The 25,707-nt window shown below is 46.2% G+C and overlaps 1 protein-coding gene and 1 long non-coding RNA gene across 3 annotated transcripts in view; one reads left to right on the forward strand and one right to left on the reverse strand.

The window, feature by feature from the left end:
- ST3GAL1 (ST3 beta-galactoside alpha-2,3-sialyltransferase 1) overlaps window positions 1–20,469 on the reverse strand; it is a 124,278-nt gene extending 103,809 nt beyond the window's left edge. For both annotated transcript variants that reach the window (XM_072999363.2, XM_072999359.2), the window contains exon 1: window positions 19,730–20,469. The gene's annotated coding sequence lies outside the window, so the exon portion shown is untranslated. The remainder of the gene's footprint in view (window positions 1–19,729) is intronic.
- The window catches only part of LOC140707006 (uncharacterized), a 45,740-nt gene continuing 33,516 nt past the window's right edge, over window positions 13,484–25,707 (forward strand). The window contains exon 1 of the long non-coding RNA XR_012087013.2: window positions 13,484–18,770. This is a non-coding gene — a long non-coding RNA (uncharacterized LOC140707006). The remainder of the gene's footprint in view (window positions 18,771–25,707) is intronic.

Here is a 25,707-nt window from a genome sequence, read left to right on the forward strand (position 1 = left end):
ATATTATCTGTGCAGTGGGTCTCAGTACTAAGGCTTGCTGAGATAAAAAGGGTGCTCTTACAGGGGAGATCAGTTCTGAATGGGGTGGCGAACCCCTCTGAGCCTGATTCTCTACAGCACATGCCCTCCCGTGGTTTTACAACCACCTGAGCTTGCTTCCCATTTCAGAGCTTAGCTCAGCATTCCCCAGCCTGGTGTGTTACAGCTCTCATCATCCTTGGCCATTGTCCATTCAACCCTAGCTTTCTATTTTATTTTGACAGGTGAGAAGCTGCCCTCCTAAATCCTCTAATTCCCAAGACAACACGTGGAAGTTGTTAATAGAGATGGGCATGAACTGCTGATTTGGGGGTTCAGCAGAGTTCGTTTCCTGGCTGAACCGCTGATCCACGCTTCAGCGCCCCGCCTCCCCCGATGGGCGCCCATTCAGCGGCAATACCCCGCCCTGCCTCCTTGGGCATGGCTGCTGGATGGACACCCACTGGAGGGGGCGGGGCGCTGAACCGTGGAGCAGCTGTTCGGCCGGGAAACAAACCACGCCAAATTGCCAAAGCATGAGTTTCTGCCCATCTCTCCTTAGGAATAGAAGTCTTAAGACAAACATATGTTTAAACACAAAATACACAACTCCATTTGAAACCAGCGGCAGCTACCGACCAAGATACCAAACAGAAGCCATGGGGCAAACAGGAGGCCTTTGCAAGATGGAAAGACATATACGTTCCATCAAAGTGAAATTAATGTCTGCATCCCCAACTTCAGGTGAATCATGCAAAACCAAATTATTTTGAGTCATTGACTTTTCCCCAGATTCGCAGAGCCTTTACAGAACTTAGATTTGGACAGATGGCCGCAGCATACCTCGAAGGGAGATACAGTGGGGTCTCTACTTAAGTACGTCCCTACTTAAGAACAATCCAACTTAAGAACAGCTCCATTTGCTAAATTTTGCTTCTACTTGAGAACAGAAATCCAAGATAAGAACAGGGAAAAAAAACCTTTCCTGCTCTTTTTTTAACCTTAGGTCATCTTAGGTTAAAAAAAAAATTCTCCTACTAGTGGTAGAGTACGTATTAACCAGCTTTGCATTAGTTCCTATGGGAACTAATGCTTCAATGTACGAACGCACCTCTACATAACAAAAAAACAGCCAGAACGGATTAATTGGTTTTCAGTCCATTCCTATGGGAAATTTTGCTTCAACTTAAGAACGTTTCAACTTAAGAACACCATTCCAAAACAGATTAAGTTCTTAAGTAGAGGTTCCACTGTAGTTTCTATGGACGGAAAAGAGCAGATACGGATTAAATGGTTTTCAATGCATTCCTATGGGAAATGGAGATTTGACCTGAGAACTTTTCAACTTGAGAACCACCTTCCAATACGGATTAAGTTTTTAAGTAGAGACCCCACTGTATAAAGGAAGGCCAGTTGAGGAACGAAAACGTGCCTTGGCTGCAACCAGACTGAGGATCTAACTCATTATCTACTGCTCTGTCCTCTCTACAAAAATCCTAGAGAAAGATTTCTGAGAAAGATGTATTTTAACTGTACCACCACTGAAACAGTAGTAGGATTGTTTGCTGATACATAGTTGTACATTACATGTGTTGTAGCACAATTTGCACTAGCAGCTAAGAAGCTGAGGCTTCGATTTGTCAGGGATCATAATGCCACATAAATGCTGAATACAGGGGATTGACGTTTTATGTTATGACAATATTCTTATATCAGGTTTTATTGGTTTTAATGGTTTTAATTGTTTTAAGGTAATTACCTGTTTTAATTGGATTTTATATGCTAAAGTAGTCAGTACATTGTAAAGGTCTATGTCCAGAAACAATATTTGTATGTATGTATGTATGTATGTATGTATGTATGTATGTATGTATGTATGTATGTATGTATGTATGTATGTATGTATGTATGTATGTATGCATGTATGCATGCATGTATGTATGTATGTATGTATGTATGTATGTATGTATGTACAGTATGCTCTTTTATCCATTTGTGTCCCTGCTAATGTAATTCCTATGGACTATCTGGTTTCGTCCAGTGGGTGGGGAAATCCTTAGGAGCATTTAGGAATTAGGTCTTTATCACATTGATTCAGAGAATATCAATACAGGAATGGGAAAAAGTTACAACTCCCACAGAGTCCAAAAAACAAACAAAAAACAAAAAAAAAAATCCCCACAACGTTCCCAAACTCTGATATGAAGTGAATTTTAATCTTACTACAATGGCATGCTTATATTTTATGAACAGAACTGGCCACCATAAAAAGCTTCTTTACTCCTCGTTGTGCACCCCAGTGCATTAATTCACTGAGTTTTCAGAGTGAAAGATGTGACGATTTCAAACTGAGTTCTGTCTTCACCACCACCACCACCTCCTGGTGCTTCAAAGTTTCATATGAAATATGAGTTCAGCCGCATTAAAAATAAAATAAAATAAAATGAACACAAACAAACTGGAGCCAAATCTGTCAACTTTTCAACCTTTCTCCCCAAATCCATCATTAGATATTTTCCCTCGATAAACTCTGAGCCCAGGAGGCAAATTAGTAATTGCAGACATTTCCAACAAGTACCGTCAGCGCATGACACGTTTGGAAGCATCTGTTCATGCTCCCACTCCTTGGAACATACGGGTTTTATATCACGTACACATATATGAATGGGTGAAAATGCAAGGAATTGGCTTGTGCAGAACAACGATACTCTAGTTTTCCCTGTTTTATCCCAGCTTCTCCCTCCTCTCTCCTCCGCAGATGGCTCTCATCTGCCAACTCCTCCATAGGTACCCGTTGTCCCTCCCCCACCTTGCCCACCAGGGTCCCGAGAGCCATAGTCTACCCTGACCTCTCTCAGGGCTCTGGGGCAAAGGCAGACAGTCCACCCAGGGTGCTGGCAGTGACCCCCTCTTGCCCAACTTGATGCCAAGGGAATTTTATCAAGACTCAAGGTTATTCTGTACGACACATCAGGCAAGGGGACTGACTGCCTTTGGACAAATGCACAGGTATGAAGTGAAACAACAGTATCTGTGCACTTCTATGGTATCCAGGGGGCAAACAGCAGTTCATGGAATGGATCCCCACAGATCCCTTGTGATCATTCCGGGATTCACACACTGCAGTTAGAAATGGGGGAACAGAATGGAAATCTCAGCAAGAGGGAGGAGAATATGCTGTCCTCTTTACCTTGGAAAGGAACCTTTCTGCCCCATCCTGCTGTAAAGGCGTTGATTAAATCACTAAAGTCTTGTAGCTGCGGCGCCACCAATTTCAGATCCAGGGAAGGGTGTGGACGAAGAGACAGGTTGAAAAACACAAGACCAGCAGACCCCCTGCATTTCCCTTTTAAGAAGGCATCAAAGAAGACTTGTGTTCATTGCCCTTTTAAACCCTTTCACTCACTCTCTCCCTGGTGCTTGCCTTAGGAAGCTAATTAAGGCTTTCTCCCTGTGGCTGGAAAAAAAGGCAGGAAATTTAAAAAAAATACAGTATATTCCGCTCTGCAATTGGCTGTTAGTGCCCTTCTGTTCTGTCTGCATTTAACCTATGACCTGACCTTGCTATCTGCATTTTCCTATTGACAGGAGTAGGATCATCACAGAGAAATGGAAATGCAGACATCTAGATGTTGAGATTTTGATATGAAATTGTATTCAATATTAATGTTGTATCATTAAATGTAAAACGGCTGATTTTACCTGAGTCACTGTACTGACTGTAGTCACTTGTGGGTATCAAGGTTTAAGACTTAATGTTGTACAGCTGTGTACATGATGAAACTTTGTGTAACAGAAAATGAAGTACGTAATGTATTTTCTGATTGGAACTGGATCATGTCACAGTGTCATTAAAGGACCCAAGGCAGGTTACCCTTGATGGCTGTGCCATTTATCTGGACACAGAGTGCATGTGTTTGTGTGCGTGTATGCACATGCTCCATAAAAACCCTACATAAGTGCACTGTGTTAATGGGGTGCATTAAGCTACTTAATGTGAATGTTAAGTCCACTATGGAAGAGTACTCATTGTGATTTATTCAGATGTGTCACTATCTAGATCAGAGGTGTTGAACCTGTGGCCCTTGAGGTGCTGTTGGGACTCCCATCAGCCCCATTCAATATAGCCAGTGACCAAGGATAGTGGAAGCTGCAATCTAACAACTGAAAGACCATAGGTTTCCCACCTTGCAGGAAATGGTTCTTGATATTTGCTCCTGAAGCCAGCTGTGCACAACTCTGACTGGCTTGTGCCAGTGACCACCTTACCTTCTTTGGAACATTTTCCCAGCTATTCTAGCTGTGCCTAATAAATCAATAAATAAGAACATGTACTTAATAACTTAATAAGTGCACATGCAGTGTTTCGAGTCATGGGCAGCCTGCTCAAAGAACAGTGTGACAATTTTACTGAACAAGTATGAAAATGAACTGATTAGAGCATCTGTCATTTGCATTCCATGTCTCTTCCTTCCTTCCATCCATCTGTCCATTCATCTGTTATATCACTAAACAGGGTAAGTTCTACTCTACAACACGCAGACCTGCCTCTTACTTTTTGACCATGTCCATATAATTTTCTTTTTATTTCGCTTATGTTATTCTCCAACTTTCCATTATTATATTCTGATTTTGATAGCCACATGGGACTGAAATTCCACCTGAAGCAAGTCTTTGGCTTCTGGGTTTCATCAAGCATTTGGCTTATCATCATTCATGAGGTCTAGAGTCTTTTTTTTTAAGCTGAAGTTCTGACAAAACAGAATTGTCTGCTGTTTCTGTGTTCTGGCAGAGGTGTGACAGATTTTCTTTTGCACGGATCATGACCCTGCAGCAGTGGTATACAGAGAAAAACAATAGAATTTCGTGAAGGGGTCAAAACATCAAATAATTTTAACAGCCCTATGTACAACACTCTGTGCATTAAAACCAGAAGTGAGTGACATAAAGGACACCATATGAAATGTTTTTCCTCCACCAGTTATATTCTTATTGCATTGGATCCAAAGGCCGAATAAAGGTTTTGACATTAAGCCATTGAATGAAAGAAATAAGAACAAACTTCCATTGTTCATATAAAGTGAAACAAAATGTTTAGCTGTTATAGCTTTGGAGAGAAAAAAAAGTCTGGTCCTACAATCCTAGTGCAACCTTGAAGAATTCCAAATCAGGCAGTGTTTTTAGTTCATCTCTCTTTTTTAAAAAGGATTATTTTAATCTCATTATTTTTAAGCCAGTCTCATGATTCAGGATGCAGGGAGGAGGTGAGTCAGGGTAATTGGGCACTTCAGTTTTTCTATAGCTGGCATTTTTATACATGCAATTATTTTTCCTCTTTTCCCCTCTTGAAGTCCAATACCAGGCACAACCTGAAACCAGGGCTGGATTCCTTTGTCAGGAAAACCACTTAACCTGATTACGATCAACTTCAGCTTTTTATTATTGTTATTCTCCATCTATATCCAGGTTTTTCTTTTAAACTTTGTTGGTTTCAATGAGCGCCTGCCTCAACTGTCAGTAGATGTACGCAGGGCAAAAGTTCTGTTTTACTGTGTGATCCTTTTTACCAGGGTTATAGTGAGCAAAATGCAAACTGCTGGCCTCAGTTCAGTTCCTGGGCTTTAAATAGTTCCTTCTCACTGATTAGACATACAGTGGACCCTCGACTCACGAATGGCCCCACTTACGGACTTTTTGACGTACGGACAGCTCCAGCTGCAAAATTTTGAATCGACTTGCGGCCGGAGCGTCGACCTACGGACTGAAAAAGGCAGGGAAAAAGAGCGGGACATTCAAACAGGTGGTGGCGAAGAGGCTGCTTCTTTAGCTCTTTTGCCCCAACAGTTTGGAAAAGGGAGGCTCAGCCTCCCGGGCTTCGAATGCCATCGGGGTAGCCCTTTGGGAGAAGCCGTGCAGTGTGGGAGAAAGGCCGGATCGGCTCCAGCCTTTCTCCCCACCATGCGGCTTCTCCGCTGCCAAAACCACCATCGGGGGCAGCCCTTTAGGAGAAGCCGGGCGGCGGGGAAGAAAGGTGGCGGTGGAGGCCAGGCCCGGAGGCCGTAGCCCTGGCCCAGCAGCGGGGGTTCGAGTCCGGGAGGCCTCCTGGCAGTGGTGGTCATGGCGGTGCAGGTAAGGTACTGCTTTTTGCTTTTTTTAAAATGATTTTTTTTTGCAGGGTGGGATTGGGCTGATGGGGTTATGTTTGTGTTTGTTTGTTTTTTTGCAGTCCTAGTGGCTTGCAGTGTTTTAGTTTTATTTTTATTTGGGGGGGGGGGTATTTTATTATCTTGGGCCGGAACGGATTAATTGGTTTTCAGTGCATTCCTATGGGAAATGCATTTTCAACCTACGGATTTTTCGACCTGCGGCCACCGTTCCAATACGGATTAAGTCCGTAGGTCGAGGGTCCACTGTAACTTTTAGTGGAAGATGAGTTGAGAGCCATCAAAAGGAGCTTTAGAAGGTGGATGGGGACCACCATGGCCACACCTGGCCTGGATCCACGTCTGTTTCACTATTCAGTATCTATTGATAGGAGCAAGCGGTTTCCTCTTCTGTTTTCTTTCTGTATCAATATCAGTCACTCCCCTCTGCTCCTTAAAAGCTATCTTTCTTGTAATGAGATCAGCCTTGGAGTATTTCAAGAAACGAGGTGTGCCCCAAAACTCTAAACAGCTGCCCCATCCTTGACCCCTAGAATTGCTGTGAGCAGGTACACACACACAAACACACATGCACACCATGGATCTAAAGCAACCTCACAAATTTACTCCTCCCCAAAGAGACAGGAAATCTCCAAATACTGAGGTGGCGTATCAAGAGTTCATTAACCCTCACAAGATGTGAGAAGCAAAAAAATGATTTTTTTTCCAGCCACCAAAATTCCACAATTTGTGCAGAGGTCTGTCTGCATAACTAGTGTTTCCCCTTTGTAATACACAGGATATGTGTACGCACATGCGCGCGCACACACACACACACACACACACACACACACACACACACACACACACACACACACACACACACACACACACACACACACACACACACACACACACACACACACACACACACACACACACACACACACCCCTAACAAGTACAGAAATACTGGCAGATTGATCCAATACAAACTAACCTGAAAGCGTTTCCATGTTTGGGAAGTCCACGCAACCAAACTAGCTTTCTCCAGCTACGCAGTTTGCACTCAATGACCTCAAGAGGTGGTGAGTGCTCCAACATGGGACACATTCAAGAGAAATTTAGACAAGCACCTGATTTAGACAATCATCCTTTGATTTGGAGTCCTGCATTTAGCAGGGGGTTGGACTCAATGGCCTTATAGGTCCCTTCCAACGTCATGATTCTATGATTCGTATAACTGACACAGCCCAACCGGGGCAGGCAAGCCTTCTTGCAAATGCAAAAGGTCTCCTTTTAAAAAAAAACAGGATTTATCTTGCATGGGACGAGAAAGATCTAGTGGTTTCCTCACTACCAAACATATCAAGAGTCAATTCCTGACATTCCTGCAACTGCTTCTGCAGTCCAACACATCCTCCCACTGACGTCTGACTCTTACAGGAGTTGGAGGGAGGAAAGGGAGCCAAGAAGAGATGAAGAAGCAACACACAAGGGCCAAGCAAGACGTCGGGAGGCACAAGGACAAAACCAAACAAGGGCATTCTGGTGGAACTCAGAGCACGGCCAGAAAGATTGGTGAATCACAGCATGAAATCATATGCAATCACTGCTATGTGGCCCACAGCAAAATAGGGGGCAAAAGGCAGTTTTCTTTGGAGAACAGGTACACAGGGCAATTTCAGCAATCGAACCACAGTGCTTTGTTTTTCATAAGCAGTTCAAGATGTGTATAAGCCAGGGATGTTAGCAGGTCTTTGAGTCTGAGTCCCAAGTTCAAATGTGTGTCTTTGGTACCAGATCCTGAGTCCCAACTCCGAATTCTATTAAAAACAAGCTTCCCCCCACTCCAGAAAAATGGGACAGATAGGTGGGTTCTGAGTCACAAACACTGGGAGGGGACACAACACATTGAGTCTAAGTATAGTCACCCATGTGACTTCAGTTCAACTTGACAGCAAATCCAAATGAAAAGAGGGGAAATAACTTCCACTATTTTGTATGCTATTTGGGGTAGATTTCTTGAATTTGTATTAGTGAAAGAAGAGGGGGAATCCTCTAAACAACAATCTATACAATTCTGGAAAGGAAGTTTGTAATAAAAATATTGTTCAATGGGGTCCCGTGGGTATGGGGTGCACGATAGAATTTAGTGTATAGCAAGCACTATTATTAGTATTTTTGTATTTTTTGTTGCTTTATCTGTTTATAAATTTTTTAAAACAAATTAAAAAACTTGACAGCAAGTCACAGAACTCAAGTCCCCATTCCTGGTACAAGCAGCTTATACAAGCAGTTCCGTTGAATGTGTAAACTGCCCTATAATAACTCAAGAATGGAACAGAAAGAAAGTGCCTTGTACGAGCACAAGGTGTAAGGGCTTTTCCCAACTCCTTTAGAACATAGGTTCTCAACACTTTTTACTCTATACAACACATGAAAATCATGTACAAGTCATTGAGAACAGGCCATCGTATTGATCCTTGTTTGAGAAAAGGGTGAATTAGCACACTGCGCTAAAGCAATCTTGTGAAAATCACAGACCTTAAGGCCTGGCCCTTGTTAGCCTACTGGATCATCCTGCACTTCTCAAAAGAGGTTTGGTTTCGTTTGGTTTTTAATCGGAAGGGGTGGGGGAAATGAAAAGTAAGAGCAAGGACAGGTACTCATCTCTGCTGTTCCACAGCCTTTTTTTGTGGGACACCTGAATTGTGCTCAAACCAACTAGCCTTTCAAGCTCCAGGATTAGATGATGTCTTTTGAAAGGCAAAAAAAAGCCCCATAACAAACTCAGCATAGGTTGCCGACAATACCGAAGTCTTCATTTTGCCCTATATTTTCTCACAGTTCCCGAAGTGTGAGTTTTAGCATCAAAACGTTGGGACTGATTGCCTTTTAAAGCTTAAAAAATAGAGTACTGGGACGTTCCTGCATGGAATAAAAATGGACATGGCTTCCGTCCTCAACTAATAGCACTCTATGCTCAATAGCTGAGTTCCTGTCACTTAGCATAGCAAGTCATGACTAGAGTAGACACAATGAATCAATGGACTCAACAAATCGCCAGGGTTTCCATGGGCTGATTCCATACTCTAACTACGACTTACGCTAACCAACAGGATTTCGGCCATTACATTACATTGCACACCACGAACGTTCCTGTTTTAATTCTAAAATTTTATTTGTAGCATTTCAGAGACCAGATAACCGGCCTTTTCTCACACATTCCTCGGCACCTGTCCCTTTTCGCTCTTTTTGTTTTAACACAGCCAGCCTCAAGAAAAGTCCTACAAAACCAGCTGATTTATTTTAAAAAAATAAGTTTTGGCTGTTTTTCAGAGCATATCATCCACCTGTATTTTGACTTTGAAAACACAAAGGGGACACTCACTATGATTTATTTATTTATCACCTCCCTTTTCTCCCACCGGAGGGGGAGACTTCCCAGTGTTCGATAAAGAGATGAATTCACTTTCAAGTTTTGTTTTTCTGGCCTCCGAAAGAAAAACTTGCAGCGTCATGAAATGTCTCTACAAAGTCAGTTTCTCTCTTAGTGTCACACTGGGTAGACCAAACACCTAGCTGGCTTTTTGATGTTGTTTTTTTTTTATGAGTTTTAGCTTGCTGGAACATCTTCCAACTTCTGAAAGCCAGTGGGGTGGTGTGCAAGAAGCCCCCAAAGGGTGTGGAATTTGACCTTCCACGTCATCAGAAGCCAGGGCATCTGGCACAGCTAGCAAAAACTGAAGAATAAAAATAGGTGTGCCTTCGGCAAAAACAATAACGTCTGTTTTTAGAGCTTTGAAAGGCAGTCAATCCCACCTTTTTATCAGTTTTGACAAACAACATCTTTCCACTCCCATCTTTATGACACTAAAGTGGAAGGGAGTGAAATCTGATTAAACCAGATCAGGACCCAAGAATAATAACAATCAAGTTTTGCAAAGCCGCTCCCTGTAGTCACATGATGGTGTGAAATATGCAGGGGTGAGGAATACAGTTGTCCTATCCAATTAACCTGGCAAGGATAGTCATCTTCTGGCATCACTCTACACATCCTCTTCTTTCAAGAGAGATGGGGGGAGTCTCATGGTTTCCTAATTCTGCTCTTTTATTCCCCCTAGACCCTTCCTCCTCCAGCCATCTCTCATCAGGATGCAGTCTCTCCTGCAGCTGCAGGAACCCCCTCCAGCTGGCCGGATCCAGAGGCAACTCACCCTCCTTCTAGCTGCTTGCTACCAGCGGGCTGGCTTGCTAGGGGTGTGCACCCTCACCACTTCACAAGATGGGAGGTGGCATATGCGCAGTAGAATCAGTGCTCCGTGTCTGCTCAGCTTGCAGGACAGCAACACCAAACTTCATAATAAGGCACCACCCCTCCACTGACACCCCCCCCACACACACAACCAGCATTCACTCATCAAGTAATGCTCCCATTTCTGGTCGAGTCGTACAAGACAGGCTAAATTTCAGCTTTGCCAGTGGTAACAACAAGTGGGATCCTGTGGCTGCCACCACCAAATCCTTGAGGGCAGGAGAGCGATGCCGATCGGTAGTCTAAAACCTGAGAAGTCCCTTTATTAATTTATCAGCCACTAAGAAACACTGAAGGGACCATCTGCTCAGTGAGAGACCAGAGCCCAATCTGTCAGCAATTTCAAGCCTTAATTGCTGAATTAGAAGACTCTTTAAAAAAATAAAGCAAGACACCAACAGAATAGCTTGTTTCGCTGCCAGAAAAATGCAGTTTTGCTTCTGTGCATGGTGTGTGTGTGTGTGTGTGTGTGTGTGTGTGTGTGTGTGTGTGTGTGTGTGTGTGTGTGTGTGTGTTGTTCCAAGCTTTACAAGCTAATTTATTCTTCAAATAAATGTGCAAAGAGCATCACAGGAGAAGAAAAGCAGCTGGCCACTTTGTAAAGCTGTGTTTTTCCACAAAAGTACACACGAGAAAAAAAAAGTGTGGCATTGTCAAGATGCACTAATGTCTCACAGAGCATGAGCTTCTGTAGACTGCAGCCCACTTCAGACACACGAAGTGCTGCCCAGATTTTCAGATATGTTCGTATGGCTAAAATCCTATTGGGAAAAGATTCAAATATCAGGGCAAGGACTCAGTGGTTCTTCCCTCTTTCTTGTCATCTGTCTCACACTGGAAGACACAACTGCTGCCCTAAAGAAGCTGGGGAATGTAACAGTACATGTAGGCTGGGCGGTACCAACAGGACGCTGGCCTTTGTATGGAGCCATACACACAGAAAGAAATACACATAATTTCAATAGAATTGTCAATAAGATAAGAGAGGAATTATGAACAGAAGGTGGCAATTCCAATATTAACACTGGCTATTCAAGGACAACAGAGGATGAGATGGTTGGACAGTGTCATCAAAGCTACCAATATGAATTTGACCCAGCTTCGGGAGGCAGTGGAAAACAGGAGGGACTGGCGTGCTCTGGTCCATGGGGTCAGGAAGAGTCGGACACGACTTAACGACTAAACAACAAATTCAAGAAACCCATCCGGAAAGCACAAATATCTTGGCACTAGGGAGGGCTGTGGTCATCTTGACCTTACTTGATCTCAAAAGCTAGAGTCAGTTAATACATAAATGACAACATTAGAGATCTGGCCAGGAATGAATTCTGGACTAGAGATGGGCGCGAATCTCCATTCGGAGGTTTGTGCCAGTTCACAAGTACAGCACCAAAGTTGCTGTCCATTCCCTTCCCTCGCCACCCCAGCCAACAACCCACTCACCAGTCAGAGCATGCTCCTCTCCTGCTCCTCATCAGCGGTTTAACCAGTCTCTGGCAGGAGTGTGGGTTTCCCTGACCCACCCCCTTAGCTGATCACCCACTCAGACGGGGAGGCGGGGTAGGGAAGCCAGGGACTGGCTGCACTGCCGAAGAGGAGGAGGAGGAGAGGAGCGCGCTCTGACCGGTGAGTGGGTCATTGGCCGTGGAGGTGGGGGAAGAGAACGCTCAGCCAGCACGAACCTCCGAACTGAGGTTCATGCCCAACTCTATTTTGGACAAACATAGCCAATTAACACTGATAATGCCAGATTAAATATGAGAGAATTTTCTTTGTAGAGAAGCTAACTGGTACACTACAGTGATACAGATTCATTATATCAATTCAGACCTCTGATAGCAAGACCAGAACTTCCAAATCTGGAGTATTACCCTTGGACGTAAATGAAACCAGCTTTCTATCTGTATAACAACTGCCAAGAGAGCCGCACTCATCTAAAGAACCTTAGATGACTAAGGCTAACACTCTACCCCTCTGATAGTGGGTCCTAGGCCACCAAAGAAAAGAAGAATTTCTTAAACACTGAAATTTTAAAGGTGTTTCAAGATTTTTTTGTCACTCTTCCTAACTGCGGACACAAATGTTCTGTCCTGACAATATTCAATAAATGCTTTCAAAAGGATTAGAAACTTTCTGTTGAAGGGAATAAGTTAGGAATGTAGGAATATATGAATCTACTTTTTACTGAGCCAGGCTGTTTGTCCATCTCACCTAGTCTCGCCAGCTCTGTCCGGCACCAATCGTCCAGGGTTTCAGGCAAATCCTCTCCTAACCCTACAGGGAAGTTACTGCAAATGAAGGATGTTCTCCCCAGAGCTATGGCCCCTGTTAATATGTGGTTTCCCATCAAATTCTGCTTAACTTCTGGAATCAAACAAGGCCAGCTTGGTGAGGAGACATATGTTCTAAAAAAGACCAGCATTCTCGAACTGGCTTATTTTTTTTTAATTTCATTTAAAGGCCACCCCTCTCCCTATAAGGAGGCCCTGAGGAAACTGCTTGCATTCTTTGCTAATATTATTTATTTGTTAGACTTATATACCGCTCCATAGCGCTGCAAGCACTCTCCGGGCGGTTTACAATTTAATTATGCAGGCTACACATTGCCCCCCCAGCAAGCTGGGTACTCATTTTACCGACCTCGGAAGGATGGAAGGCTGAGTCAACCTTGAGCCGGCTACCTGGGATTTGAACCCCAGGTCGTGAGCACAGTTTCAGCTGCAGTACAGCGGTTTAACCACTGCGCCACGAGGCTCTGCATGCTCTAACTTCTCTGCATGCAACAGATAAGGTCTTTTTGCTCATCAGCAGGTTGTTCGTGATGAAATTTACAGAAGTAACCGACAGGCATTTTCCTGTTATCCTCACAAACACATGTGCACATGCATGCTTGTTCTTTCTCTCCCTCTCTCTCTTAATGAACATGCCTATTGGCTCACTGCATGCACCAGCGGTGAAGATATACCGACAGTGTCCGAGCCTGGAGAAGACGAGGCACTCGGGTGCCAAACCCACTTCCACAAGCTGTCGCACCCTCTGCCCTTATCCAAAATCCCAGGCATGCAAGGGTTGCTTGGAAAAACAGAAAAGCACTCTGCACATGGCCAAGGGCTTATGGGGCTTCCCAGCCATGAAACATCAAGCAACTCTCCTTCCAACAGGATGTGAAAGCCTCTTGCTATAATTACCCCAAGTAAGATGAGGAGATTACTGGCATGAAGGTGCAGCTGTGCCCACACCTTACATGGCAAGAACTACTGAGGAGGAACTGAAACCAGAGCACAGTCTCTCCCTTGAGTGGCACAGAGCCTGGGTGGGTGGGGGGGTTTGTTATCTAAAGCCGGGCATAATTCTAGCAGGGGGAAGAGCGCTCCGTTTTCAAGTGCCCCTTCTCTACATTACAAAACTGGCATTGATTAGATTGTGAAGTTACATTACAAATGTTCCCTCTGCAGGACTATCAGCTGTTGGCATGAACAGGATAAATGACCCATAGTCCAAAGAGAGAATTTGAGTCTCATCGGTGAAAATGAGCTAGGAGCAGGAACTAGAAAGCATACGCCCATCTGAACTAATCCCTGCTTCTCTAGCGACTTTCGGAAGGGCCAGTCATGTTCGTCTGTCATAGCAGCAACCACAGGCTTTTGGTGGCATCCTAAAGATTGTCACGTTTCACACCGCCCTGGGCTTTTGCAGAGTGCAGCCCTGGCTTTTAAGCTATGGCCTGTAAAGGTAAGAGGTATTGAACCGCTGAAAAAGTCACAGCCGTTCCAAGCCCAGGCTGTGAATCGCCATTTCATGGACAGTGCAGAAAAGTATTCTCCCCAAAACAAAGGATGTACAGCCTGAAGAAGTGGGATACTGACCCACGAAAGCTTGCAATTTTTTAAAGTGGTTCAATAAAAGTATTGCCTGACTCTTGCATTTGTGTAATCCTGAAACACACACGGCCTTTTCTTAATTCAAAGGGTTACACCAAACAAAACTTTTCCATCAATACGGTAACACAAACCTCTTTGTTGTTCTGTGTATTGTCACTCTGCAAGGAGGCCAGGTCCTGATTTGCAATAGTTCCATTTATGTACGTATGTGCTTTTTGGGTTTTTTGTTAATATCCCTACCAGTGTAAGTGGCTCCCCACCCCTCTCTTTTGCCTTACAACTGTCCAGCAAATTAATAGTACAATAGACTCAATGTAAATCAATGAACAGGGATCTCAATAAGAACCCATTCCTACTAATTTTGAAAGTGAGTGTGGTACAGATAAAGTGTCTGACTGGGATTTCAGAGTACAGTATTTATATACTCACTGTTGTTAGCCTTAGTATTGTCTCTTAACGATGTAAGCCACCTTGGGTCCTTTTAAGGAGAAAGGCGAGGGAAAAAATATTTTGAATAAAATAAAGAGTACACTGAACCACTGGTTTCATTTTCTTTTCTTTGTTACCAACAGTGTTTAATCGATATTTGAAAAAGCTACTATTTGAATACTTACAGTCCCTTAAAGACAATGTGTAGAACTGTGTTCTAAGAGTTACTAAAATCTAAGTTGCTCTTCAAAATGTTCTTGAAGGCTTTCACAGCTGGGATCCGGTGGTTGTTGTAGGTTTTTGTGGTGATCAGGGTGTTTTTTTGTTATGGGTGTATCTCATATACACTCCTCTACACCCTGACCACCATAATCACCCAATCTCTTGAAAAGGACAAAAAGCTGATCCCACATCTACAAATACTCAACTATCCCACACACTACACCAGAACACAGACAGAGTTCTGACTCCTGTCCTCTGAAGATGCCGGCCACAGAGAATGGCAAAACGGTACGAAGAAAAACCTCCAGAACACGGCCAAACAGCCTGAAAAACCTACTACAACCAGGCTCTTCAAAAGTTGGAATTTCTAAGTCTGGTTCAACCACAGAGATCATATGAATCTATTCTATGACCCTATTAGAATTAAATGAATATGAAAATATGTCTCCAACCTATTACTTTGAGCAATACATTTTGAAAAACACTATTAGATATTTTCACTAAATTGCCCAGAGACAAAGGGGAGTTGAAATTTTTGATAGCAAGACAGGAACATGACACACCCTCCCCTCATTCCAGTCAACTGTGAACATGTGCTTTTAGGACAGCACCAAAATATCTTATTTGAAATTCAGATTTACAGACTAAGACCCTGGAGACCTGGATTCGAATCCCTGCTTGGCCATGGAAACTTGGGGCAGTGGGCAAGATGGAACCGGTAAAGCCACTCCTTAAATATTTCACTTTCTTGAAAGCTCTATTAAGGTCGCTCTAAACCTGTCCTGGCTTGAAGGAACATAACACACTCACTCATGGAAACCAGCCTTGCCTTCCAAATATATTTTAGACTTTCCTGGTTTCTTTTTTTAAAAAGTATCTTTCCTTTTAACAAGGTTATCCCTTTATACAAGCAACACGTTGTGGCGTCTTTGAAAAGACTGAGATAAGCAGTTGCAAACAGTTTGTTTTCGTGAGCTTCAAAGCCCAGATCATGCAGGTGACTCTCTCTCAGTCCCTGATCCAGGATGATTTCCACACGGAGCTTAAGGAAAGAAGTTAACTAAGGCTCTGACACGTGTTTCGTCCATCCGTTGAGGCCATTTGATTGCTCCAGGCCACCTCTGGAGACTTTTACACCATCAGCAGAATTGCCAAGATGATTTACACAGTGGGCGTCGGGGATAGGATAAAAGGCATAAATAAAACATCACAGACAACAACTTGTTAAAAGAACACTTTAAATATTGGCTGCATTATTCACCACCATCAAGGCACAAAAGGACTGCCCCTCTTTTTACAAACTCAGCTAGCCTTTATTGTTGTCATGGGCAGTCAAGCGGCCTCTGACATAGGGTGACCTTATGAATGGGAGATTTCCAAAATATCCCGTCCTCAACTGCCCTGCTCAGATCTGTCAGATTCAAGCCCACTGAGGAGTCAGTCGCTCTCATATTTGGGCTTCCTCTTTTCCTGCTGCCTTCCACTTTACCCAACATTATTGTCTTTCCCAGGGAATCCAGACTTCTCATGATATGCCCAAAGTAGGATAGTTCAGTTTCAACATTTTTGCCTCCAGATATACTGCAGGCTTGATTTGATCCAGGACCTTCTTGTTGTCTATCCCAGTTTAGGATATCTGCAAAACTTTCCTCCCGCAACACATTTTTCAAATAATCATTCCCCCCCCCCCCCCGGTCAGCTTTCTTTACTGTCCAGCTTTCACACCCATTCATGGTGATCAGAAATATAAGAATGTGGATGATCTTGGTCTTGAACTGGATAGCTCAGTGGTTTAGGTATCCGGCTGTGGAGTATGAGGTTGGGAGTTCGATTCCCAACTTCTGCCAGGGGCTGGACTCGGGTGACCCCTAGGGTCACTTCAAGTTCCTCCGTTTTAAGATTATACAAATTCAATATTGACAACAAAGGAATTGGTCTCCAGTAACACATCGTTGTCATACAGCACACGGATTAAGTTATGTTTGCATCGTGCCATTCCTTTAGTGGACTCTAGGTGGCATCCATGGCTGTCTTTCTCCCCCTTTATCACCACAACAAACTTGCAAGGTAGGTCAGGCTGAGAAACAGCAAGAAATCCAGGGTCACTTGATGAGTTTCATGGCTTGGGGGGGGCTAAAACTTGGGTTACCCAGCTCCCCAATCAATGCGCTAAGTACTGCAATGTCTATTGGCAATCCAAAGGATAAGGAACTCATTCACAGAACCAGCCTGTGCTAGACTGCCCTCCCCCTTCCTGAGAATGACAGGCACCTGAATATTATAGAGTCCCTATTAGAGGAGGTCCAGTGAATGAGTGAGACTACCACTATGGGAAAGCAATTAAGAATGGATAACTGTGACTCATAAGACCTGGGTTCAAATCCCCACTCAGCCTTGAAAATCCCTCACTGGGCCTTTCACACCCTCTAAGCCTGAAATGCCTCAAAAGGTTGTCATCCAGATAAAGCATGAACACAAGGAACCGGTATATCCAATGGTATCAGAAATCAGAATGAGAGACTAAGTCTCAGGATGTAGAAAAATATAAATACTGTAATCTGTATTCTGGTTTTAAAATGCTCTTTAAATCAGAATAAAAATTGCCTACATTTTTTCTACACCCTGAGACCAAGTCTCTCATTCTGATTTCTGTAGTCCAGATAAGGCAGGAGAGAGGAGAGACCTATACACCCCTCCAAGCTCAAAGGAGGAAAGGCAGGCTAGAAAGTCAACTAATACATGAAGAAACCAGATCAATCAAAACTTCTGCAAGTCCCATGGATTCAGAGGGGCTGAGGAGGGGGGTGTCTGTCCCGTTTGCTCAGTTCTTTATTTTGAAGCATCTTGCTCATTATTATTATTTTGCATTCCTTTTTTGCATCACACTTTTGGGAGAAAATGCAGAGCAAAGCACGGACCCAAAGGATTGTCTGAGACACTGAGGTTCGGAAGGCACGTTAGGAGAAACATCGAGGCTCAAGGCAGGGTGCAGAAGTTTGCAGAAGAAAAAGGAAAGGAAACAGCAAGCAGGTGGTCTATCTCTAAAGCGCAGAACTTCCCTTTCCGGCCAGGCCAGGCTACCCGGAATGCTCTTAGCAGGGATGTTTTGCTACCCTCCGCCCATGATCCCAACTGCTTCTCCCAGGGGAGGGTGAGAAGAACAAAGTGGGAATCCCTGCCTCCCCTTTTTGAATGCCCCCCTGCTCCAACATCTGGAAAGGTTACTTTTTGGAACTTTTTTAACAGACCAGTTGGGAAGGGTACTTGGCTGGACTACAACTCCCATAGCTGTCTGGGGGATTCTGGGGAGGGTAGCCTTCAAGATCAACGTGTCCAGGCTCTTGCAAAGAGCCTTCAAAGCAAAGGAGAGGGGGGCTTGTGGTCTCTCCTCTGAGCGACAGGGGTGGAGGAAGAGATAAGGAAAGTGAGAGATAACCAGCCAGCCAGAGGGAGGCGCCGCTCAGACGCCAGGCTGATTCATAGCTACTAGTGGATTTGGGCGAGGGGGGTGGCGGACGGCAAACGGGCCAGATCCCTCCCCAAAATCCGTTCTCAGGTTCAACATGTAGGCGCAGAACTTCCAGGGAGCGTCTGGAGGCAGATCTTCCCCCTCCGCTCAGTTCTGGCCACAAATTTGCTAGCTTCTTGCACCGAAAACGCACCCTTCCAACTTCGGAAGCTAAGCAGGGTCTGCCCCGGAGACTCCTTGGATGGGAGAGGCGTTGGGATGAGTAGAAGGGAATACCCCGCATCGCCTCCAGGTAGGGAAGGGAAACGAATCCTGCCGGGAACCCCGGAGAGCCGTTCCTGCCCGTCAGCGGGATGAGCCGATGGGGTGACTCAGTGCAGAACCCGGGCGACAAGCCAGGGAAGCTTTCTCCCAAATAAAGGCGCTGGCGTTTTTTCCTTTTTTAAAGGTAGCCCGAGGCTGTTGGCTGGTTTCCGAGGGAACCCACCGAGGAAGCCGCCTCTGATCCGAAGTTTGAGCCTCCTTGCCCTCCACCAGCTCTCACGCCCAGGCAAACCTTAGAGGGGGGAAAGAAGCCTCGTCCCTCGCCCCTCCTTCCCTCCGCTAAAAAACTTCCTACAACCCAAAAAAAAGACAAGCCGGGGGGAAATCGAAGTGTCCGGGGCTGGCAAGAACTCCTGAAAGAGACCCAGAGGACACCGACTCCGCTTCCGCGGCGCCCGATCCTGTGGCTTTCGGGGGAGAGGGGTTCAGAAGGAGTCGGGCCACGTCTCCCTCCGGGGCAGCTCCCCTCCCCACGGATCGATCCCTCCCGCTGGCCCCAATCCACGCTGCCCTTCCTTGGTAAGGCAACCCACTGACACACACACAAACGCAAACCCAAACTGTTCTTGCAAGCAAGCGATCCCCAGCCCGCCGGGGAAGCGGCGCGGGAGGGCGAGGGCGCGGATCCAGCCCTCAACAGCCCCGGGTTCCTCGACCCCGGAGTCCCCCTCCTGCCCGCCCGGCGCTCCCTTTCCCCCGCAGCCCCTTCCCGTCTCCGCTCCGGCCCTTCTTCCTGCCACGATCCGCGCGCCCCGGCCAGGGTTTCTCCCACCCCCCCTGGGAGACCCCCACCGCCACTTTTCCCCCACCCCCCCAAAAAAGAGGGAGGATCTCTCATCCTCGGCTTGGATCGGACCCGGACAGGCGAGGGGTCCTCCTGCGCAACGCCAGCCGGCCGGCCACCGGCGCGCTCGCTCGCTCACTCACCGCGTCCGGAGAGGCGAGCGCGGCTCGTCCCGCTGCAGCTGCTGCTGCTCCTGCCACCGCCGGCGCTTCTCGGCGGATCGCATCCCCGCTGGGTCCACACCTCCGCGCCGCCTTTTTCCCCCCGGGGCTCCTTTGTCCGTCCGACTTGCCTGCCAAAGCGAGCCGGCCAGCGGGATGCCCCGGCGCGGCGCCCGCCCCCCGATCCTCCCCCGAGCGCACGAGAGAAGCCCTTCGGATCTTGCGCTTCCTGTGGGCGGCGGCGGCGGCGGCGGCGGCAACAATAGTGTGGCTGCTGCTGCTGCTGCTGCTCCTTCCCCGGGAAAGCCACGTGGATGTGGAGACGGGGGGGGGGATAGGCAGAGCGAGCGAGCGAGAGCGCAAGACGCGCGCCCACCGGGCAAAGGGCGCGCAGCGCAGGCTTCTTCGGGATCGGAGGGAGGGAGGCGGGATGGAGGGGGTTACATGGGGGGGGGGATCGACCGTCCAGAGCGCCCGGCCGGGCTCCTCCAGCGGCAGAGCTGGAAAGGTGCTGAGAGACCCTCCCTCTCCCAGGGAGGAGAACAGAAAACCGGCGAGGGGAGCGCGGCGCGGGGAGGGGGCGCCTCTGGCCAAAAATAGAGCCGGATCCGAGCGAGGCACAGATGGGACGGAGCAGGCTTATGACGTGGGCGTGAGCGAGGGGGAGAGACGCCCTCCAGCACACAGATTAAACAATACACACACACATGCACACACACACCGTTAATCTCGTTTAATTATTCCACGGGCGGGCGGGCCCTGCGGGAGAGGGAGGGAGGCAGGGAGGGTGGAAGTGGAAAGTTGCTCGTGGAAGGCGATCCCTCCCTTCGCCCACCCTCCGGCTGGATCCGGTGCGCGATCCGCTCAGCAGCCAGAGCTGGCGGAGCGGATCTGAAACTGACCAGGTCCTCAGGGGCGCCTCTAGTCAGTTTCACAAGCCGGGCTTCCCCCGCGGCGGATGGGCGATGGCGGGTGTGGGTGGCGGTGTCTCCGTCTGTCCGCCAGCTGTTCGGTGGGAAAAGGGAGATCTCCTCTCCCTCTCCTTGGGCTGGGATCCTGGGTCGGTTTGAGATCCCCCCCCCAAGCCCTCTTCCGTACCGCCGCAGCCTAAGTTGCCAAATCTCAAAGAGGGCGAATTGGTTCCTTTTCTTTTCTCAGTTGCCCGGTAGCAAAGCGGGCCGGGAGATGCACAGGGAGACAGATTGCCTCTCCCCCCCCCCAAAAAAAAGAAACAAGGCAACAAAACCGGCAAACAAGATCCTCCTCGGGGAAGCCAGACAGAAGCAGGAGAAGCGACAAAACCGTTAAACAAACACACGCAGGCAGAGCGGAGGAGGTGTCGCCTGCATAATTAACTTGTAAACCGCCCAGAGAGTCGCGCTTTAAGCGCTACGGGGCTTTGGAGAAGTAGCACGCTTTTTTTAAAAAAAAGGCTTACCCAGCAAGAGTCGCCATCTGAACACCGCCGCGAAGTTAAAACTGCTTTAAAAAACTAGAGATGGCGCGCCCAGTGTCCGGTCCGAGGGGCCCGGGAGGTTGGTTTCCTGCAGGGAGGCGCGATTGTGTCTTGAGAGCCGCGTTTCTAACAAGGAGGGAGGAGGCCGGGTTGGGAGGGAGAGGAGACCCTCGGAAAAAAGATAGCTGCAGGGCGTCCTGTTCGTAGGGGGCAGCAGGAAAAGGGGGGCGTGTTGTGCTTAGCGGTGAAGGGAGAGGCAAGGGATGGGGGCGCAGGGGGGGCGCCCGCTGGGCCAAAGAGATGGGCCAAAAGGGAAGAGGTGGGACAGAAAAGAACTCCGGTGGGTGTGGATGTGGGTGTGGGTGTGGCGATCTTACTACAAGGAAGGGACTCCCAAGAATGTTGTGATAAAGATTCGCAAGCACCCCCTTTGCTTTTCTGGGGAAAGCTTGCGCAATCTTTCAGAGATCTCAAAAGCTTTCAGAGATCTCAAAGCGGACGACTTCCTCAGAAACCCATTGCCTCACCTGGCGGATGATTGGGGGGGAGATGATGAAGTCAGTGAAAAAGAGCTTAAAGACTATCACTACAAAAACGGTTCCTGAGCAGTGGGTGGTGTGGGGAAGCAGTCCTGATTGCATTGATAAGGTGATTAACAACACACAAGGCTGAGTAAACGCCCTGGCCTCTGTCCAAGCCTCAAGAAATGAGAGCTGAGATCTTGATAAATTTGGGTGGGTGGGTCAGAAGGTGAGTGTGATGCTACCGGGGCAGGTCAGAGGAAACAGAAGTGCAAAAGTATCATCATGAGATTTCGTTTAGTGGTGGTTTTCCCCCATTAAAACCCCAAGGGCCATCTGTTGCAAATGGATCAAGAACCAGCCAGCGGGAGGCTTATATAAATTTAAATCTATGGCCAGAATTCTATTACCTACCCACCCCATCACAAGTCAAACCGCATAAACCATCCATGGACAACTGCCATGAGTTAAGAAGTCAACTCTTGTATTCCTTGTTGCATCCCAAGCCACATATCACCTGGCAGGACAAAGTTCCAAATAGAGTAAACCTAGCACGAGCTGGACGGGACGTGGTGGCGCTGTGGGCTAAACCGCAGAAGCCTGTGCTGCAGGGTCAGAAGACCAGCAGTCGTAAGATCGAATCCACATGACGGAGTGAACTCCCGTTGCTTTGTCCCAGCTCCCGCCAACCTAGTGTTTCGAAAGCATGCAAATGCAAGTAGATCAATAGGTACCACCTCGGTGGGAAGGTAACAGCGTTCCGTGTCTAAGTCGCACTGACCATGTGACCACGGAAGATTGTCTTCGGACAAAAAGCTGGCTCTATGGCTTGGAAACGGGATGAGCACCGCCCCCTAGAGTCGAACACTGGACAAAAATTGTCAAGGGGACCCTTTACCTTTACCCTTAGAACAAGCTGGAATTTTTACCCTGTATACATTACTGAAACAGTGACGTTTACATTGGCCTGGGCATGTTTTGAGACTGGCTGATGGTTGGATTCCAAAAGATATCCTGTATGGAGAATTAGTGCAGGGAAATCGCCCCAGGGGGAGACCACAGCTGCGATAGAAGGATATCTACAAGAGGGATCTGAACGCCTTAGAAATGGACCTGACATCTGAGTGTTCACCCTGGAGGCAGGCGGTGCATTGCGGCCTCTCGCAATTTGAAGAGACACTTGTACAGCATGCCGAGTCAAAGAAAGTCGTGGAAGCAGCGAAATCGGGGAGCTGGACGGGACAGATTGGATTTGTCTTCAGTGTGGAAGGGATGGTCACTCTCAAATTGGCCTTCTCACTGCTTCATGTCCTCCATACAGATCACATGACCATAGTCTCTCGAGACTGAAGGATGCGTAACTAAGATTAGAAAGACAAGTGCCGACTTCTTAACTAGCCGCCATCCATTGCTTTGAGTTACCCCATTTGGCTTACTCTGGTGCATGTAAGCAACAGGATTCTGGCCTATATAGGTCATTGCTATGAATCACTGATAAAAAGAGTCTAATTTGCATTTAACAATGAGAAATTAGAGAGCCATGCAAATCTACTGCAAGTCATCCATGTAATTAAAGAGTCCAATTCTCCATGGCCACTTGAGTCGTTCTTTGAAACTGGTGCTCTTGGAGGCAGGAAGCCTTCACACACGCTGTCTTCCAACTTGTTACTATTGTCCTGGGACCTCTACTTTAGTATCTATTGCCTGGGGCAACTGCCTCGCTCAGCCTCAACTAGCTTGCTTTCTAGAGTGATGACAAGATCTATCCCATTGCTACTGCTGAAGTCAGAGTCACCTTCCAATTCAGTCTGTGCCTTATCTTTTGCCTTAGGTGGCAAGATGTCCTGTGCTACCCCTAATCAGAAACCACGTATGCAGTGTGACATTGCTTAAGCATCTAGTATGGTTTGCTTGGTGCTGGAGGAGGCTCTTGAGAGTTCCCTGGACTGCAAGGAGAACAAACCTATCCATTCTAAAGGAATTCAACCCCTAGTGCTCCCTGGAAGGACAGATCCTGATGCTGAGGCTCCAGTACTTTGGCCATCTCGTGAGAAGAGAAGACTCCCTGGAAAAGACCCTGATGCTGGGAAAGTGTGAAGGCAAGAGGAGACGGGGACAACAGAGGACGAGGTGGTTGGACAGTGTCATTGAAGCTACCAACATGAATTTGACCAAACTCCGGGAGGCAATGGAAGACAGGAGGGCCTGGCATGCTCTGGTTCATGGGGTCACAAAGAGTCGGACACGACTTAACGACTAAACAACAACAACACAGGCATCAAGGGAGACTAGATAGCCATGTTTGTTAAATGAAGCTACCATGTTCAGGGGCAGTTTATCCCTCATTATCTAAGAGTTACCTGCCAGGGACAAATGGCAGGTGGTGGCCACTGATGCTGCCATGGCCCACTTGCAAGCTGTTGGAAACAACTGGATTAGGTGGACTTTGATCTGCTCCAAGGATTAGATTGAGGTGAGTAATCTCCAGAAGTCTGTGAGGTGCCCATACACATCCCTGATGACTAGCCTCAAAACCCAATTTTTTTTTCCTTACAAACATGTTTAAAAACAAAATGAAAAGATGAAAAGACCCCCCTTTTTGCCTAATTGTCCTACATTATTTTTTTTAAAAAAAAAACAAATAAAAATATTGAGATGTAAGGGCTTTCAAAACCTAATAAAGTCCCTCTTTTATTCCCTAAATTGCATAAGCGAATCACCCAGTGTCAAGGCCGGGGGTACTGGAAGGTGTATTTTATTCCCAAGGGCCTTGAATTGCCCATCCCAAATTAGATGGACCTTGATTGAATCCATTGAGCCATTTATTGCACACCCAGATTTTTCCCATTTCCCCCCCTAAGTGGTTTAGAACAGCATACGTACATACTGTGCTGATATTTAACAGGCACTTAGGTTTTTGGTTAAAACTTGTATCTGTTATATAAATACTCTGTTTCCCTGAAAATAAGCTCCAGTGAAGTGAAACCCTGCCCTCCACCCTTGTGCAGCAACCAAAAGAAGATGACATGACTGTAAAATAAACATCCCCTGAAAATAAGCCCTAATGCATTCTTTGAAGCAAAAATTAATATAAGACCCTGTCATATTTTCAGGGTAACATGGTACCAGTCAATGTTTTTACTAACTGGTGTATAATAATGATAATAATGATAATGATGATGATGATGATGATGATGATGATGATGATGATGATGATGATGATGATGATAATAATAATAATAATAATAATAATAATAATAATAATAATAATAGAGTGCTGTCTGTCGACTTATGATTACCTTTTCTAGGGTTTTCTGTGTAGGCAATACTCAGAAATGTTTTCCCATTCCCTTCTTCTGGGGGTGCCCCTAAGTGGTTAGTTCCGAAAGCAGAATTACCAGGTGTTGTTTCCTTTGGATGCCAGAGCACTCATTTGGTATCTCTGCAATATAGGCATCATCATCATCATCATCATCATCATCATCACCACCACCACCACCACGATCATCATCGTCATCATTATTGATGATGATGATAATGATGATAATGATAATATTAATATTAATATTATTAATATTATTAATGTTAATATTATTTCATTCCACCTAGTGGAGGCAAGCCGCCTTCTATAGCATGCGGCACCATTCATAATCCTTCACCATATTCACTGAGTGTATCATTTGCCTTCTCCTTTGGCAAATTGAAACTACACACCTGAACTTTAGTGAACCTTTGGTTTTCCCCTCAAAGTTTGATGGGTGTCACCACCTAAAGGGCACTTAAAAACCACTTGCTTCTTCCAGTCCCACCCCTGGGCAAAAACAGAACAAGACACTGGTTCACTATAACCAAGACAGACTCAGACCAGCATTACTTAAAATAAGAGCTAGCCTCCAAACACTTGTCCTTCATCTGCGTAGCAGTTAAAATTCCACAGGGCTCTGTCAGTTCCACAGAACTCATTCCAAACAGAGTGCCAGAAA

The sequence above is a fragment of the Pogona vitticeps genome, chromosome 4 (genome assembly GCF_051106095.1).
Source record: "Pogona vitticeps strain Pit_001003342236 chromosome 4, PviZW2.1, whole genome shotgun sequence".
NCBI classification, from domain to species: Eukaryota; Metazoa; Chordata; class Lepidosauria; order Squamata; family Agamidae; genus Pogona; species Pogona vitticeps.